Below are 19,547 nucleotides of genomic sequence, written 5' to 3' on the forward strand. Positions count from 1 at the left end.
AAATAATTGTAAATAAGCTCCTAAAGTTAGCCTCCAACTTGCATTAAATGCCCAAAGGTAATGTTTTTAAAGAATGTATTGGGTTGTTCCAGAAATTTAACATTACAACATAACACTATAGTGGATGTGCTAAAGTACTGTGAGGTTAATTCATTTTAGAATTTTGACATTTTTGCCTGCATTAATGATTATGACCATAACCTGCAGGCAGTGCAAAAAACAGCCTTTGAAGTATTTTTGTTGATCAGCGAGTCTTGGACAAGAAATGCCATATAATCAGATAACACCAAAGCCTGCTCTTATGAACTCATGAACTTCAAAAGAATTTCTCAACTTAAGAACATTCTTAAAAAATTTTTAATTTCTCTTGTGAAATTTATTTTCTTTTTGTGAATCCAGCCCCAGTGATGTTGCCCAAGTAGGCTACTTCTCTGTCAGAGAAAGATATTAGTGTAATAAGGGTGAACTTATCTAATCATTTTATATAAGCATACATCTTTTTGCAAGAAAAAAATGAAAGATAATAGCGTAACAAAGGTTAGAAAAAAGAAAAAAGTTAAAAGCAAGACATGCAGGATCCACTCAGAAAATAGAAGATCTTCCTCTTTTCAAGAGAATAGGCAGAAATCCCGCTGTGCAGCCACTCTTTCCAACAGTATTCTGAATAAAAGTCTTCCATGTAGGAAACCGAGGCGCAGCATGTGTGGACCATACGCATCAGAACTGTCTGAATCATCTTTTTCACAGCTCACCTTGTCCCCCACTCCCAACCGCTTTCATTTCTCATTTTCAACTGCAGGTTTGGTCAGTCAAGACTTCAATTTCACCTCTAGCTCTCAGAAGCCGAGTCAAAGAGAACTGGGGCACATAATGTATGAATATGGAGATTATAATAACACCCTGACTGAGAGGATAGCTTTACAATGTATCTTCCTCCTGTCTGTTCATAAGCCATTATTAAAACTTAATTTACCCAGCATGTACTTTTAATCTGCTGGCACTTTATAAGACATGAGGGTTCTGTCATATGCAAAGGCACACTTCATGGTTGTTATGATTTATAGGTAACATTGAGTTTACCTCCTTTTTTATCTGTAGAATATTGTTGGACTTTGTACTTCATCTTTCATAAATGAGACTTGAATCTGTGATGAATTTTGAAGACAAACATTAGAGAAGATATTGGAAACTCTTCCCTGCAGAGCAGCACTCTGGGGTTTTGCTATGTGCTTCAGTATTCTGACTCTCCTTGCGAGGAGAAAGCACCGTTCTCTCATTGAGATTCTAGGTGTGTGCTTGTCTGTCTCCCGCTCACTGCAGGGAGGGGAGTGCTTATTTCCTGGACTAACGGTACCCCAAACCTCCTCCAAGGCCAGACCACCAGACCAGCCTCCGCTCCAAATCACCACGGCAACACTCTTTTGTTGGAGAGCACCGCCAGCATTCATAGCCCTGAATAATAGCTAACTGGTGGGCATCATGGTGGTGGGTCAAAACAAGGTCTAAATGCATTTCAACAGTGTGCAGTGTGAGAAAGACAATGCAAGAACACAGTATTCCTAAATCATGTGCTTGAGTTTTAAAGGAATAGATCGCTAAACAAAAAAAACTTTCGTTTTTTCATCCTCATGTTGTTCTAAACCTGTATGTTTTATACAAACAAACAGGTCATATAGAGTGGAAAATAGATCATGTATCATATGGACTACTTTTATGGTTCCTCTTTTCTGTTCCAGAGAAATCAATAACGTATGAGTTGTGGTACTCTGGTGAACGTGCGTCGAATACTGACACATTAGACAAGTCTTTTTTTTTTTTTTTTTGCACACAAAAAGTATTCTCATAGCTTCATAAAATTAAGGTTGAACCACTGATGTCACATGGACTATATTAATGATGTCCTTACTACCTTTCTGGGTCTTGAACCTGTCAGTTGCGTTGCTGTCTATGGAGGGTCAGAAAGCTCTCGGATTTCATCAAAAATATCTTAATTTGTGTTCCGAAGATGAATGAAGGTCTTACGGGTTTGGAACGACATGAGGGTGAGTAATTAATAACAGAATTTTAATTTTTGGGAGAACTATCCCTTTAAGTTAAATGAACAGTTTAATAGCTCAGAATTAGAAAATAACAAGAATTTCAATATTCTGTTATTGCATGCATAGAACATGCATCAACAGAAGAGTGTGTGGAAGGTTGATTCAAGCTGAAATGCGTTAGTGTGATTACATTTTTTTTAGAATTTATTTCTTTAATGGGAGATTTCGATCCTTTAAAAAAAAACACTAAAAAAAGCTTAATAGTTCATAATTATGAACATAACATGATTTCAGTCTTCTATTATTCTAAATAAAAACAAAAACATAATAATACACGCATGAACAGGGAGAACACGTTTAAGGAAGATTCAAGCAGAAATGGGTTAGCGTGTTATAGTTATAATTAAGCCCCCCAAGGGTAACGTGCTAATGAAATAACTGTGTGAATGGGTTCAGCTAAACCACACTCACTTTCATGCCCTCTCTCTCGCCTCTCTATCTCTCTCGCTCCCTCTGTATCTGTCCTCCCTGAAAGCCCACAAGCAAATCACCTGCTAATAATTGTCCTTTCACATGCCTGCAGGTGCTGGCAGCAATAACTGTTTAAATGTTCACACCAAGAAGTCACACCAACTGGATGAAAATACAGACAACTGTATAAAAGTATACTTAAACTGTTGAAGAAATTAAGGGGGAAAAAAAATCTAACCTAAATAAACAAATTAATAATGATGATGTTCAAGAATTTAAAAAGTACTTAAGAACAATTCTCTGATCTGAAAAGAAAGTAAGTGAGATCCTGAGAAAGAAAATCAGACTACTCTGATTAAATGTAAGCATGCACATTCAGGCAGAAGCCTCATTACATGACAGACCCAGGCGGCTCATTCAGCCTTCATCCTTTTACATTTTCTTCCAAATTATATAGATAATCGCACCCCTAATAAAACACAGAAAACCACATAACTCTCTCTATGGTGATTATGTGAGCTGCTGCTGCTTTGCACACCTGTAGCCTATGTACTCTGTTCTTTCTACTTTACATTAGAAACTAGAAAAACATAGAAGTCATTTCATTGTTCTGTTTTGTGTAAAGGTCATTGCACACTGAGTCCGAAATTTTCGTATGCGTTTTTTCGTATTCGTAATCTTAAAAATTCGTCACGCACAGAAACCTTGCACACTGAGTCCGATGCGTATTAATTAATCCGTTGCGAAAAAATTTGCAAAACAGTAGCCTACTAAACGGAGTCTTCAAGCACTGAGTATGATTTTGTGGTCCTCTCACTTCTTAAAAATAGAAAAAGAAAGGAAATATTGGGTCCATCCAATCCTGAGATTTAGAGGACATAGAGAGGATGTAGAGTTCCCCCTCCTTATTAAAGTGTCATGAAACTAAATTTTCTGAGATCTTAACATATTTATGTGTGTTGAGCATCATTTAAGACAATGTTGGCATCTGTAAGCTTTAATTGTAGGAAAAAACTGTTTAACTTAGAGCTCTTTTCCGCTATTTTCGTCTTCCGGGTTTAAAATCTATATCACAGTTTGTGACGTGGCAATGGACATCGATGACGCATCGGACTGCGTGTTCTTATCCAATGAGAAGATGCTTCGCTTAATTATTCCCAACTGCATGTGTTGATTTGCTATGACAGACATATCAGACTGTGAGATGATATCGCGCACATTAACTGAGAGAAACGTTCATGGATCAAAGGAGAGTTTTTGTTTTTGCTTTGTAATTAGAGTTCGGCACAAAAGGGTTTCATTCACTTAGCGATCTTAAAAGTTATCAGAGGTGCAACAGCGAATTCATATATATGTTTTCGATGAAGAGTGCAAATGGCTGTGCCTTTATTTGTGTTTTTAACTCGATGGGAGCAAAATGAAACTGTCTAAACCCGAAGCTGTCTCCCCTCTTCCCCCTCCGCTCCGCTGCACACCACGCCCACTTTTTTAAAACTGTGGTGAGAACTAACCAGTGCTGAAACAGAGGGTTTCATGACCCTTTAAATTCTTATTTTTTAATGGAATACTGTAGTGTTTACTATAAATAATTTATCCGTGTACTTCATTATTTTTTTAAATTCATGTGCCTTTGTAATCTTTAATCAAAAATGTTAACCTCCCCTCCCCCTCAAAACGACTCATCTTCTCTTCCGGTCACGAGTGATGGCACAAGGGCGGAGCTAGTGACGTAAGGTGTAAACGCTGGGATAAACCACAGGGGAAAAGCTGCTAATGCTTCACTTTATAGAAATCAATGCATTGACCAGTTGACGCGAGCCATGGGGGAGTACACTAGATTGATAGTAGATAGTATAATCTAATAATTAAGGTTAAAAAAAATAATATGAAAATAACTGATGTGGAATTACAAAATAAAAGCCCTCCAAAATCTCATATAAAGGGTGTTTTACTTGGCATTTCAGATAGCTCTAAAAAAGGAAAATCCCTGTTGAGAAGGTCTACTATCAATCTGAAGTGAAACTAGTCTGTGGTAACAGGGACTTTCCTTTTTAGAGCTATCTGAAATGCTAAGCAAAACTGTTTGTATATGTATATTTTATTTTGTAATTCCACATCAGTTATTTTCATATTATTTTTTTTAACCTTAATTATTAGATTGTTACTTGACACTTTTAGACAATTTCATTTTATCAGGCCTATTTTAAACACTTTTTTTTTTTTGAGATTATTATAATAATATTACACACAGTTAATCTGATATTACTTTATTAATTTAATTAGTATGCTTAATTATCTTAATATATATTAACCTTACTCTTATTTCCCCGTTCTTGTTTGTATGTATAAGGTAAGCACTAAAAAAAAGTGAATGCACACGAAAGACTGGCGGAAGATCGCCGTAATGCACAGTATATGCGCGCACAGAAAAACAGCGCGGCGGCTAGATTGACCATGCATTTCGGAGTGGCGGCTGGCTTGACCGTAGTCTCTTTTTGGACCAAAAAAAAAAAGCGTCTGGCCGGGATTTCTAAAACGCCCAAAATGTCAGGGATTCGGCTTTTGCTTTCTACAATCGCCATTCATTGTGTACGTTTTTGTATTAAAGCCCTGTTTTCTTAATCCCGCTCCTGCTGAATTTCTGAAGAGCCTGCTCATGCCGCTATCAATATGCGGAGTATAAAAATAACTTTGGATGCAACTCGTGTTGGAAGCAGGGTTGAAAAATCCGCATTTTTTGCACGGAATTGGGCTGATTTTGAACTGTTGCAGTGGGTTGATTTTCTCCCGTGGGTTAAAGGTTTGAAATATTGCATTAATTACATTTTACTGAAATGCTTGTATTGAAATATTTTGTATTCTACCTGTGATGAAACTGGAAACCTTTTAGCTGTGTTTATGATCATCTGCATTATTTTGAGTTTTGACATTTGGGATATGGGCATTGCGCTGCTTTGGGGGCTACTTTAACCCCCCTCAAACCCAACTAACAACCCCCTACCCACCCACCCACCCACCCACCTGGCTGCATCATGCCCCACTGTCCTCTTTTTTAAAAATTTAAATGTGGTCACCCTACCCTTTTGAGTTTGAAAATAGCATCTTCAGCAGAAGAAAGAAAGTCATACAGGTTTGGAGCGACATGAGGATCAGAAAATGACAGCATTTTCGTTTTTGGGTGAACCTTTTATGTCAGCAGGAGCTGCGGTGCAGAGCACATAACAGCTGTTTACATGGCAAACACTTAACACTGTGTCAAGTTCACACAGGAGGGAGAAAAATATGCAGAACTGAAATATGCATTTGAAAATAAAGATGTTCCGTATGCACACCATATCGTACCATATCAAATTGTCCATCCAATTATTCCACATACTATAGAGAGATTCCAGGTAAACATGTTTACATGGTTGTAATTTCCAACATACAATTGAATTATTTCTGTTTCCATTATAACAGCTCCCTATTTCTTGCATGCAAGTGAAAACCTGCCTACACAATCCAGACTTTTAGCACTTGGTGTGAGGAGTGGATCATAATCCACCAACCACCCAGAACCCCTTAAAGCTACACAGAATCATTCTAAAAACCCTCAAAACACATGGGCAACAGCCTAGCAACCACTCACAACATCCACAAGGCAAGACGTTTTGACAGTAGTGATTCAGCTCACATAAACACAGACACAAACATGTTCTCTTCCCCTAAAACACAGACAAGCAGCACATCTCACAGATGGTATGGGAAACATTGGATATTAAGTTGCGTGTTTCTCTCTTTGAACACCTGCTGGGGGTCTGGCTCAGTCACTCATCAGTAAAACTGACCAGTGGGCAACAATACCGGCCGGTCCAGCACTGTCCACACTACCTTCAGTGCCATGCCTTCGAGCACCGCACAGGGGGAAGCCACAGATGGCCTCAAATATGACGCGAATAGAGAATAAGAGAGCACATGAAAAGAGGAAAAGAGTGGAAGGACATCTTGGCAGGGAATGGTAGTGCTGCTTGAGTTGATTTGAATATGTGAGTGAGTCAGTCAGTGAGTCAGTGAGTGAACTGGGACGTTTCACTGTTTGTATCACTCTGCTTGCCTGTGTTCACAGCATTACAGAGTATGTGAGTTTTGCTTGGAGCAAAGAGTATGCTATTTGAAAGTCGGCGCATCTTTTTTTTTCCAGTTCTCTCACCATTGAACAGGGAACAGGACAGGGACACCTCAAAGTGGAGTGGAGTAGAGCTGGCTTCTTTTGGGGTTATTTTCATTGGAAGAGAAAAAAAGGTAATTGTCTGAAACACAAGGTATACATAAAACACAGGTATAAATAAATAAAAATAAAATAAATCTAAACAAATAAATAACAGTTTTATAATGCATATTATGTATTATAATTATTACAAATACATTATTAAAATATATATACATATGCATTATTATTGCTTCGAGTGAGGCGCAAGAAAATCTCAATCTAATGGATTTTTAATTTATAAAATGACATACATAAATACATATGCACATAATAAATATATATATATATATATATATATTCATTATGTGTATATGTATATATGTATGTACTTTTATTATATATATATATATATATATATATATATATATATATATATATATATATATATATATATAATTGTTACATAGATACAAAAATATCGATTTATTGCAAAAATATTATTATAAATATAATTTTATTGTTTTTATTATGTTTAATTAAAAATATAAATGTAAATCAGTCCATTAGTTAAAACAAAATTTAACAGCAAACACTCTTTTCTTTCTCTTCTTCACTCACAACACACGCAAACCAACACACAGGATATCTATATATCTATACACTGTATATCTATATCTATATAGATTTATAGATTTATTCTATACGTATATAATTATTAAATACAAATAAATAAAAATATATCGATTTATTGCAAAAAAATATTATTATAAGTATAATTTTATTGTTTTTATTATGTTTAATTAAAAAATATAAATGTAAATCATCCCATAGTTAAAATAAATGTTAATAGCAAGCACTCTTTTCATTCTCTTCTTCACTCACAACACATGCAAACCAACACAGAGGACAAAGCCGCCATTGCAGTAGACGGCTTGCCTCCTGTCAGCCATCTGGGCTGTGGCAGCTGGGAGCAGACCCTTCAGTGCCTCCAGAGAGAAAAGGAGAGAGATGGGGTTGACAACAAAAAGAGGGAGAAGTGGAAGGAGCCAGAGAGGGGGAGAGATGCGGAAATGCAAAAATGGAACTAGTGTGTGAAGCGGCAAATCAAGACCACCGAGTTTAACTTTCAAACAGCCACAGGCACTCTGATCCATCTTATTTGCTCTTCCCTAATATTCCTTATTTGCTGCGTTTATGCAATCAAAACACAAGCGAAAGCACAAAATTAAGCATATATCACCATTAGCAGCAGCGCTATGACATGAACCCCATTTTGGATGCAACAATCTATATTTAGAACTTTATGAATCTCCCTTTTATGAGCCCCTAACATTAGTTTTAGTATTAGTACAGCACTGGGATACAGAACACAATAAGGCTGCAATAAAACTAGATGTCTGAGAGAATAAGTAGATGCACTGAAATAATGAGAAGCAGAACCTGCTGAGGGAAACCATCTAGCTTCACTTGCTATTACAAGTTAAGTTGGACTGCTTTGCCTGGAAGAATCAATCAATCCCACCCAATAACATTCTCATGGTGTACTCCACATGCCCTCATATAAATGATGGCCATGACCTTTGCTAGACATATGATGTATGAGTCATTATGGCACCTGTGCTTGCTGCTGAATACAGATTTCTAAAGCAGCGTAACATTACAGCGCACCCCTCATTATGGCAGCATCTCTAATATATCAGCAATAATGGAAGATTCTTTGATGGATATACTTATCGAGCAGTAACGCCCATAACAAATTGCCCAAAATGCACATTTTATAACACAAACAGCCTATTGTATTCTTACTGACCGGCAACCACTATACCACGGGTATTTGTGGGCCAATAATGATCAATAATTCTTCATTATAAAGTAATGTTATTATACTAGAAGAAAAACGGTGAGCATACCAACCAAATCACCTTTTGTGGAACTGCCTTCAGATAAAACACATCCATGATAGATTTGTAAGAGTTTTCTGCTTTTTCCAGTAACAACAAATGAATTTTTCATTTGCCAAAAGGAAGTTGATTAAAAGTCAACAGGGTTGGGGGAATCGGTCAGCGCTCAGGGTGATGAGGTGGTTGATAAATGAAGGCTGAGGAAGAAATGGTCAATACCAGGAAGGTTAAACTCAGAGATAATGCAGCGCTGAGGCAGAGAAACGTGGAAAAGCCCCACCCACTGACAGACTCATCTCATTAAATATTCATGAGGCTGCAAATGACACAAAGACACTACGCTCATCAACCAGGGTGCACTGGGAGCAAAGAGTGTGTAGGCAGATTTTTGCACACATACTCCAAGTTATTTCTAGGAGAGCTACACATATGAGTTTATGTGTAGCTCTTTCGGATGAGACGTTAAACCGAGGTCCTGACTCTCTGTGGTCATTAAAAATCCCATGGCACTTCTCGTAAAGAGTAGGGGTGTAACCCCGGTGTCTTGGCCAAATTCCCTCCACTGTCCCTTGTCTATCATGGCTTCCCAATAATCCCCATCCACTTGATTGGCTCTATGACCCTCTCTCCTCTCCACCTGTAGCTGGTGTGTGGTGAGCGCACTGGCGCCGTTGTCCTGTGGCTGCCGTCGCATCATCCAAGTGGATGCTGCACACTGGTGGTGGATGAGGAGAGACCCCCCACATGATTGTAAAGCGCTTTGGGTGTATTGCAATACACATTAAAAGCGCTATATAAATGCCTCATTCATTCATTCATTCATTCATATGAGGATTGAGTCGAGATAAGCAGAGTCATTCTGTTTTTGTTGGGCTTATTAGTATCTGCTTGTTGACATCACGAGTCAACAGTTTCTGGGCCCAAACGCTCTATGAGATGTCCACAGGAAACAACAAACAGGGTAAATAGATGGTGTGCTGTAATACTACTAAAAATCACGATCCTATCACAACACAGGGTTATGACAGTGAATTAAAACTGATAGACAGGTGTTCAAATACTTATTTGCAGCTGTATCATACAAATAAATAGTTAAAAATCATACATTGTGATTTCTGGATTTTTTTTAGATTATGTCTCTCACAGTGGACATGCACCTACGATGACAATTTCAGACCCCTCCATGATTTCTAAGTGGGAGAACTTGCAAAATAGCAGGGTGTTCAAATACTTATTTTCCTCACTGTATATATTCATTATGTGTATATGTATATATGTATGTACTTTTATTATATATATATATATATATATATATAATTGTTACATAGATACAAAAATATCGATTTATTGCAAAAACATTATTATAAATATAATTTTATTGTTTTTATTATGTTTAATTAAAAATATAAATGTAAATCAGTCCATTAGTTAAAACAAAATTTAACAGCAAACACTCTTTTCTTTCTCTTCTTCACTCACAACACACGCAAACCAACACACAGGATATCTATATATCTATACACTGTATATTTATATCTATATAGATTTATAGATTTATTCTATACGTATATAATTATTAAATACAAATAAATAAAAATATATCGATTTATTGCAAAAATATTATTATAAGTATAATTTTATTGTTGTTATTATGTTTAATTAAAAATATAAATGTAAATCATCCCATAGTTAAAATAAATGTTAATAGCAAGCACTCTTTTCATTCTCTTCTTCACTCACAACACATGCAAACCAACACAGAGGACAAAGCCGCCATTGCAGTAGACGGCTTGCCTCCTGTCAGCCATCTGGGCTGTGGCAGCTGGGAGCAGACCCTTCAGTGCCTCCAGAGAGAAAAGGAGAGATGGGGTTGACAACAAAAGAGGGAGAAGTGGAAGGAGCCAGAGAGGGGAGAGATGCGGAAATGCAAAATGGAACTAGTGTGTGAAGCGGCAAATCAAGACCACCGAGTTTAACTTTCAAACAGCCACAGGCACTCTGATCCATCTTATTTGCTCTTCCCTAATATTCCTTATTTGCTGCGTTTATGCAATCAAAACACAAGCGAAAGCACAAAATTAAGCATATATCACCATTAGCAGCAGCGCTATGACATGAACCCCATTTTGGATGCAACAATCTATATTTAGAACTTTATGAATCTCCTTTTATGAGCCCCTAACATTAGTTTTAGTATTAGTACAGCACTGGGATACAGAACACAATAAGGCTGCAATAAAACTAGATGTCTGAGAGAATAAGTAGATGCACTGAAATAATGAGAAGCAGAACCTGCTGAGGGAAACCATCTAGCTTCACTTGCTATTACAAGTTAAGTTGGACTGCTTTGCCTGGAAGAATCAATCAATCCCACCCAATAACATTCTCATGGTGTACTCCACATGCCCTCATATAAATGATGGCCATGACCTTTGCTAGACATATGATGTATGAGTCATTATGGCACCTGTGCTTGCTGCTGAATACAGATTTCTAAAGCAGCGTAACATTACAGCGCACCCCTCATTATGGCAGCATCTCTAATATATCAGCAATAATGGAAGATTCTTTGATGGATATACTTATCGAGCAGTAACGCCCATAACAAATTGCCCAAAATGCACATTTTATAACACAAACAGCCTATTGTATTCTTACTGACCGCAACCACTATACCACGGGTATTTGTGGGCCAATAATGATCAATAATTCTTCATTATAAAGTAATGTTATTATACTAGAAGAAAAACGGTGAGCATACCAACCAAATCACCTTTTGTGGAACTGCCTTCAGATAAAACACATCCATGATAGATTTGTAAGAGTTTTCTGCTTTTTCCAGTAACAACAAATGAATTTTTCATTTGCCAAAAGGAAGTTGATTAAAAGTCAACAGGGTTGGGGGAATCGGTCAGCGCTCAGGGTGATGAGGTGGTTGATAAATGAAGGCTGAGGAAGAAATGGTCAATACCAGGAAGGTTAAACTCAGAGATAATGCAGCGCTGAGGCAGAGAAACGTGGAAAAGCCCCACCCACTGACAGACTCATCTCATTAAATATTCATGAGGCTGCAAATGACACAAAGACACTACGCTCATCAACCAGGGTGCACTGGGAGCAAAGAGTGTGTAGGCAGATTTTTGCACACATACTCCAAGTTATTTCTAGGAGAGCTACACATATGAGGATTGAGTCGAGATAAGCAGAGTCATTCTGTTTTTGTTGGGCTTATTAGTATCTGCTTGTTGACATCACGAGTCAACAGTTTCTGGGCCCAAACGCTCTATGAGATGTCCACAGGAAACAACAAACAGGGTAAATAGATGGTGTGCTGTAATACTACTAAAAAAATCACGATCCTATCACAACACAGGGTTATGACAGTGAATTAAAACTATAACTAAACTATACCACCTTTTTTGTTGCTTGAAATAAAATAAATGTTAACTGAAATAACATATTAATACTAAAATATCAATAAACTTATTTAATTTTAGCTAGATTCTGAGGCAACATTTCTCATTTTCATTTAATTTAACATAATGCACTAAAATAACTACAACTAAAAACTGAAATTAAAAAATAATAAAAACTACAGAAATATATATATTTTTTTTAAAATGCTAAAAATGACAACACACAACAAAATTACTAAAATTTTAACTAAAATTAAAATGAAACCAGAAAATATAAAAATAAAACCTAATTCAAAATATTACCAAAAACTCTAATCCCTGTGATATTACAATAAAACTGCCAGGATGCTGTAAGCCTATGGCCACAGTTTGTTTTTAAAATGCTTAAATGTGTGATACACAGTAAATAATGCTCGTAAACGGCTGTTAAGACAGTATTTTCATTTAAAACATGCAGAAGCTTGGACCCAGATACAGTTTTACTTGCATCATGACTTAACAACTGAATTACTGTATATCATATTCATCCTGCACAACAATACAGATGTTTCTTCAGCACTCTTTCATTATTACATCCATTAACGTGCCGTGCAGCTGTATGAAATTGAGGTTAAATCCCTGTTCTGTTCTCAGAGGTTGTGGAGGTCTGACCAGCCCCAGGGGACCCCGCAGGACAGAAAAAGAGAGAAAGGATACAGGCAAGAGGGCCAAAATCATCCGGTGCATCAAAACGCTACCATCGGCACACTCTCCGTGTCTAACGCCCAGCGGAACAGCGAGTCCCAAAGCACAGAGGAACAGAGTGTTCCTCCTCATATTTCTCACCGTTGGGGCACTGCAGCAACATAAGTCAATTTAAAAATAAACACTATAGCCAAGAAATGAGTTCAGAAACTGAGGGTCTGTTGAAGAACTGAGGGTGTGAGCGCACACATAAACATGCAATACACAGTCTGACAGGCCTTGCGCGCGCAGTACGAATAATGCATGATTCAGAGCTATTTTGAGACGGTGTTTTCAGCACACTCTGCGTTGCATGCTACCTTCTGCCCACGTTATCTGTATGGATAAGAGAATTCAGTGTAGTTTGGCTTAAAAATTTATTGAATTACATTTAAGCTCTTGTACAATCAGAACTTTTACTCTTAAACTGCATATGTAGGTCAAAAAATAATCTGTCTGTCTTCAATGTGTTTGAAATTCCTTAGAACTGAATAAAATACATGTCAAACATGTTTTAGAAAAGCACTTTTCCTCAAAAAAAAAAAAGGAAGAAGCGGTTTTATAACTAAACTGCCTCTAATTTTCTTTTTTGACCGATATATGCTTGGTTTTGTCAGATATCCTAAGAATGAGCTTCATGTCTTTTAAAATCAAATGACTTCATTCAAGTTATTTCACATGACAAAATCAATCTAGCTACATTAGGTTATAGCACTGAAAGTAATTTTAAGGTTCATATTAGGTACACGTTTTCACATGTAACAGTGTGAGGAGATATCATAACACTTATTTCGGACGGAACTCTGGCAGGTTCAAGATGAAAAGAGCATATTTTTTCAGATTGTGTCTGCTTCTGTATAATTTATTATTTTAAAGAATGCCTTAGGGCTGAAAGGCAGATCAGACTAGCTGAGTCATATCAGTCTTCGGGGGAAAGCAGGTCAGAGCTAAATAAATAGGGCGACCATCACCACGAATCTTCAGTCATCAAATGGTGTAACAGTGTCTTACTGCTTAAAAAACAAAACAAAACAATAAAACACGCTACAAGGTACTTTCTGACATGTAGTGTTGTAAAATGGGTTCTCACAGAAGAAGCAGTGTTCTCTTATCTACTTAAGCAGGCTGTTTCGCCCATCATCTTTTAGGTTTTGGATTACCATGACAGGCTGACATCACAAAGTGCCTCAGCAGCTTTCTGTCTGAGTTTTGAGACTAAAGCTGTAATAGGATATTGAGAGCAGTCCTCAGAGGTCTTCAAAACTGCTCCATGAAGACTCACTGTCCTCCAAAGTTTGGTTCCATTCCATCCTGATTCAACACATCTTTGTGTAATTTTCAGATCTTGACTGCAGAACAGCTGGTCTCCAGAGCTGTATCCAAAAATGTATGCAGCTGACTTGTTTCATTAATTCATTTATTAAATACGTTTCATGTCATTTGTAAAAATTACATTCAGTTTGCACTTTAGAGTACTCAAAATGTCAGATCATTATCAACTCATTATTAATAAAGATAAAAGTGATAGTGAACATTATTAATTATCTAACATTATCAATAATAATCAGAAAAAAATATTCCGTCAGCTTAATATCAAAGGAATATTTGAATAGTTTTCAATAGTTCAGTGAGAATATAAAAGCCAACAATATGTCTTTACACAACATTATACTTTAGGAAGGAATAATCATATTTTGGGAGGATTTGGCATCAACAAGTTTGATAAAGGGGAAAAAGATTACATTTCGTAGCAAAAAAAATCTAATTATTGTTTTGTTTGCTCAAGTACACTCGATGGACTGGATTCATTTGGAGCAACATTTATGTTCTGAATGAAACCAAACGGCCTTAATGACTAACAAAATAATATCAAAAAGAAAATGACAGTCTGCCAGAACACATACTGTATATACTTGCAAACACACACCCGCATACAAATAACACTTGATCACAACACGAATAGCATCTAAATCCAGCACATCAGAGATCATCTGATTAGTTCAAGCATAGCAACACCGAAACGTTCAGCATCTAAGGATGCTGTTTTAAGGTACATTATCTTTAACTATAACAAAATGACAAATCAAGCAGGCAGCTGAGCGTATGTTTCTCTTTAAGGCATCAGTAATAAGCCATCCTACAGCCTGTGAATTGATTCTGTATGCATCTGAAAGCATGTGTGACAGCAAAGCGACAGAAACTTCCTGTTCTCTCCACATTCAGACTGACTGCTCTGCACCAAATGCAACGGATTAAGGGCCTATCATCACTGCGGGGAGCGTATCATCAGTTTACACTGAGGCTTTTCATGGCTCCTGTTCATTAAATAGCCAGATCTGCTTTTTTGACATCCTTTCTGAGCCTTTTAAAGACTTTTTTTTATGAGAACTCATACCGTCACTGCGGGCCGATGTTTGTTGAGGTCCAACATGGCTGCTGCCCTCCTGGGTGCTCTGTCAGTTTGATGCTGATGGATTGAAACTATCTGAAGAAGATTATGAGCCTCGGTTTAGATCTGAGGGTGAATCACAACACTGTCTCACTCTTTCACTGCATTCGGCAGGACGGCTAACTGCCATAAGCGACGCGAGCACAGTTTGAATTGAATCCCTTCTCTCTGCATCCGCTAATCCTCTTTTGCACTTGATCAATCATGAGCTTGGCCAAACCCAATCACACAACACACTGCAAAGAAACTGAAAAGAGAGAGGAAAAATGTGTCCAAGCAAAATCCCCCTTGAGGATGTTTCAGTAACAACCAGTTTGCACCGGTTATAATAGGACATGTTGAACAGATGTTTCATAAGGATAGGAAGATGTTTTCATTTCATTTATTTGGTTAATATAACGTAATCTAATAACAACAGCAGCACATTTAGGTGTAATGTCTACTCACACCAGTAAGAGTTTTTGTTATTTACAAAGGATAATTTAAGCATTATCTAACCAAACACGCAGCCTAAATAGGAAAAGACCTGACAAAGGACAAGGGAAACAGGAAGGATGAAGACACAAGGGCTAATGCGATAACAAGACAAATAAGCAATGACTTAAGAGAATAGATCAACAGAACCAATTGGTGCATTCAGTCATATTGGAAGGACTGTATTTACGAGATGAGCACACATCACCTGAAGCTACAGTTAACAGTGGGAAAATCAGTACTTTCTTTAAACTCAGACTGACCTTAGCTACTGTTACCATCCACCATTTCCTCAGACTTCTATTGCAAAAGCAATGCAGGATCTGTGTGTTTGGACAAATTTGAAATGCAATTTTATGGAAATTATCCAAAATGCACTAAAACGTTGCTGCTGAGTCACTGGTGACTCATGGTATCCAGAGAAGAAGGTATTTTTCTTTTCTAAATCTTCAAATAAATGTTTAGAAGTTGAAAAGTCAAAGTCGCCACAGTTTTCCATCAAGTTGCTGTGTAATTTAACATTTTCTTTACAGACAAATGGTGCATAAAATGCTTTGCAACGTCTACATTTATCCCAGGCCGCATAAGAATGATATCTAATCATATTTGACCACTTTAATGAGATTTTTCAGAAAATCACACAGCTCACAGAAATTTCCAGTTCATTCCAATGGGATGTACTGTGAAGCTTGTCTGACTTACAACAGTAACCAAGGAGGTGAAGAATAGCAATAAAAAAATGCTAAACAACATTTCCTCCTCCGTTCTCTGTGGTAGCTTGAGAATGATAAAATACACAGAGCACATAATTTGCTCTTCATTATTTTGCATTAGCGCTAATAAAGCTTCTTGTCTTTGCCTCTAAGTGAAAAAGCGAGAGAAAAACGTGAAATTGTCCAGCGAGTCAATTTTATTCCAACCAAAATCAGTTGAATGCACATCATGTCATTATTATGATAGATTTCCAAACTCATAACTTTCCAGGAGAGCTTGATTGCAGCACATAACTAAACTAGACACTCCTGAGAACAACAACCTAGTCAAGCCAAGAAAATGGAAACAGAACTTCAATACACAAAACCATTTCATTAGACATTTTCCTTCCCAAACTGAAGGCTAAAACACTAATCTAACACTGAAGCAGTGTTATAGTATTGTCAGTTTTTCATTGAAAGTCTTTGGAGGAGGGTAGTCTGCATGCCTCCATTTCCAATTTCCATCCATCAAAAAAAAAAATATGTTAGAAAGGGCATGAGGCAGCACAGCAGGAAACACCAGCACGTTTTGCATTTTTGTCTCCATCTGTATGCAAATGCTTCCATTATTGCTTGATTTGTAAGACCAAGGGCAGCAACACATTTCATCAAATGCTACATTTCCCCACCTACTGATGCTGTGCTGTGAATAAAGCACAAGGCCAGAGAAACACAGCGGAGAGCAACAGAATCAGAGTTCTGCAAAACAATGACACTAATTTACAATCAACAAGAACCAATAACATTTTAGGATACATACAAAGTCATAAGGACACGCAGTATAAGAGAAAAAAAGAAACATACTTGTTTTTTTGATTTTGGCCTGCGATGTGCCCCTTGTGAGAAGAAATAGGCATGCATAGCAATAATATATCTAAAAATCTGTTTCATTAAATATCAGCAAATCATCCGAGTGCACACCAGTGTTTCTGTGATGTCCAACTCCAAAAATGACTCTTAATGAGTCGGTCTCAAAGTTTCACAAAGCAGTCGCAAATGGTTTGAATCAGACTCAGAGAAAAAGTTCACAACTGCTACTGTTCACAATCAACTCCCTTACTGATTAATTTTTCAGTCATTCCGCATTAAAATTAACCAGGAACTTTACTGTGATGTATCCTTCACATTTGTGAGACTTCAATAGCATGACACGGAACCATAATCAACATGTTTTTCTGTTTTTGCTCTAAACAGGCATAAATAATTTTACAAAACTAGATCAATACTTACATGGCACAAATACAACAACAACAAATTTGAACACGTTTATACTAAATACATCAATAAATAATATCATAGTGTGTACTACAATTTCCCTTAATATTAATATTAATATTAATTAATATTAATAAATAACAATATTTAAATAAATTGTTGACTTAATCAAGACAAAAATGTACGTCTCTGTGCCCCTCCCATCCCATCCAAAAAGACTGTGATTTTTCTTTGCTCAGACATCAAGATAGAGCCTTCAAGATTAGAAGGAAAAGTCAGTTGATACCCGTGTTGATAGGCAACAGAAGACTGCTTTCACAAAGAGCCTCTTCAGTCTGACCCCGCCCTACGCTGCCTCCAGTAAACCACTACAGGTCTCCATCTCTGCCCATTTTTTGCACCGCTCACACAGTCCTTTCAAAAAAAACACAATGCTAAAAGAACATATTTTCCCGGCACATATCCTTATTAAATATTTGTGTAAGTAATGACAAAGAATACATAATGAGGAGCGAGGTGTTTGGGCAGCCGTGCCGCTCTGTGATCCTTCCTCCACCTCATCACATCTTCAAAGACATTTCCCACGATACTGCACCCCTCCACCAGCCCCACCACTAACACAGAGCCTCTGAGCACAGATTAGCATGTGCCGCCCTTCCCCCACAGCTCTTATTGCATCCACACACCTTATTATATGGCACAAGGCCAGGCATGTCTCTTTTAAAAGACACTTTTGTCACGAATACAGAGGGCTGTTAAAAACAGACAACAGTGTTATCCAGGGTCGTACGTTATTCAGAACTGAACTGAGAATATTTTTTAAGTTCCAATTCAGCAGCTCAGTTTGAATTGAGGTAGCAAACTGAATGTAGAATTGCAATTTATGGAAGTAGAATTAAAATGCACTGAAATTCAAAGAAAGTCATATAATTTCAATAAGTGCACTTCATAACCAGGAAAGAGAGGATTGACAAGGTGAATCTTGAACGACTGCTTGACAAAGTCTCGTATGAAGTTTGACATACAGATAAAGATTGGTTTTAAATATCACCTATAGAAATTTGCATTCAATTTATAGTGCTGCTCAACTATTTATTTATTTATTTTGAATTAAATTGAAACAGGGATACATTCAATTTTTCAAAAGTGACAGTATCAAAAGTATAGTAAATAAAATAAATGCTGTTCTTTTAAACTTCAATTCACCTAAGAATTCTGGGGGCATGCGAGACTAAAACAAAACAAAAAAAAAACCTACCCCAAACTTTTGATGGCAAGAGTATATATAAATTAATGCAATATAGGTGACATACTAATTTTCACATAATTTTCCAGAATGCCATTCGGTTGAATTTCTCTCAAATCAGTTGGTTCCACCTCCTGTAATTCAAATTAAAAATTCTGACTTAAATTCTGATTGAAACTTCTTGTGAGCTGTTTCCAATTCTGAATTTGCCCAACCCAGTTTATAAGTTTAAGAATATATGAAGACAACTCAAATCGAATCTGCACAATATTTTGTGTTAAGCACTGCAACTTTCTCCTACCATAACATTTTATTATGTTGAAAACCATTCCTTCAAAATCAGTGCAGCAAAAGCTAAAAAAAAGGCTAGGCCTGAATATGACGCACAAAACAAGGGAGACATCCATCTGGTGTGATTGCTGTTTGTGCAGAGAGCATTCTCATTTTAAAAGACACTTACCGATTGTTGTGGGGTGAAGGAGATCTCTCAGGCACAAAACTAGAAGAGAAAAACAAAGAGATGAATAAGAACTGAACCTCAACTTCAGTGACAAACGACAACACATACAGTACACAATCTACTAGCAGGGTCATCTATGATTTTTAGTAAAGCCACATCAATGAGTGATAAAAGACGAGTTGTGAGTTTGACTGACACGTGTCTATGAC

General features: G+C 37.0%; 1 protein-coding gene across 1 annotated transcript in view; it reads right to left on the reverse strand.

The window, feature by feature from the left end:
• The window catches only part of apba2b (amyloid beta (A4) precursor protein-binding, family A, member 2b), an 87,688-nt gene that overhangs the window by 48,273 nt on the left and 19,868 nt on the right, over positions 1-19,547 (reverse strand). Inside the window, 1 exon segment of the mRNA XM_058782081.1 lies at positions 19,339-19,377. The gene's annotated coding sequence lies outside the window, so the exon portion shown is untranslated.

Source organism: Onychostoma macrolepis, chromosome 07, assembly GCF_012432095.1.
Source record: "Onychostoma macrolepis isolate SWU-2019 chromosome 07, ASM1243209v1, whole genome shotgun sequence".
NCBI lineage: Eukaryota > Metazoa > Chordata > Actinopteri > Cypriniformes > Cyprinidae > Onychostoma > Onychostoma macrolepis.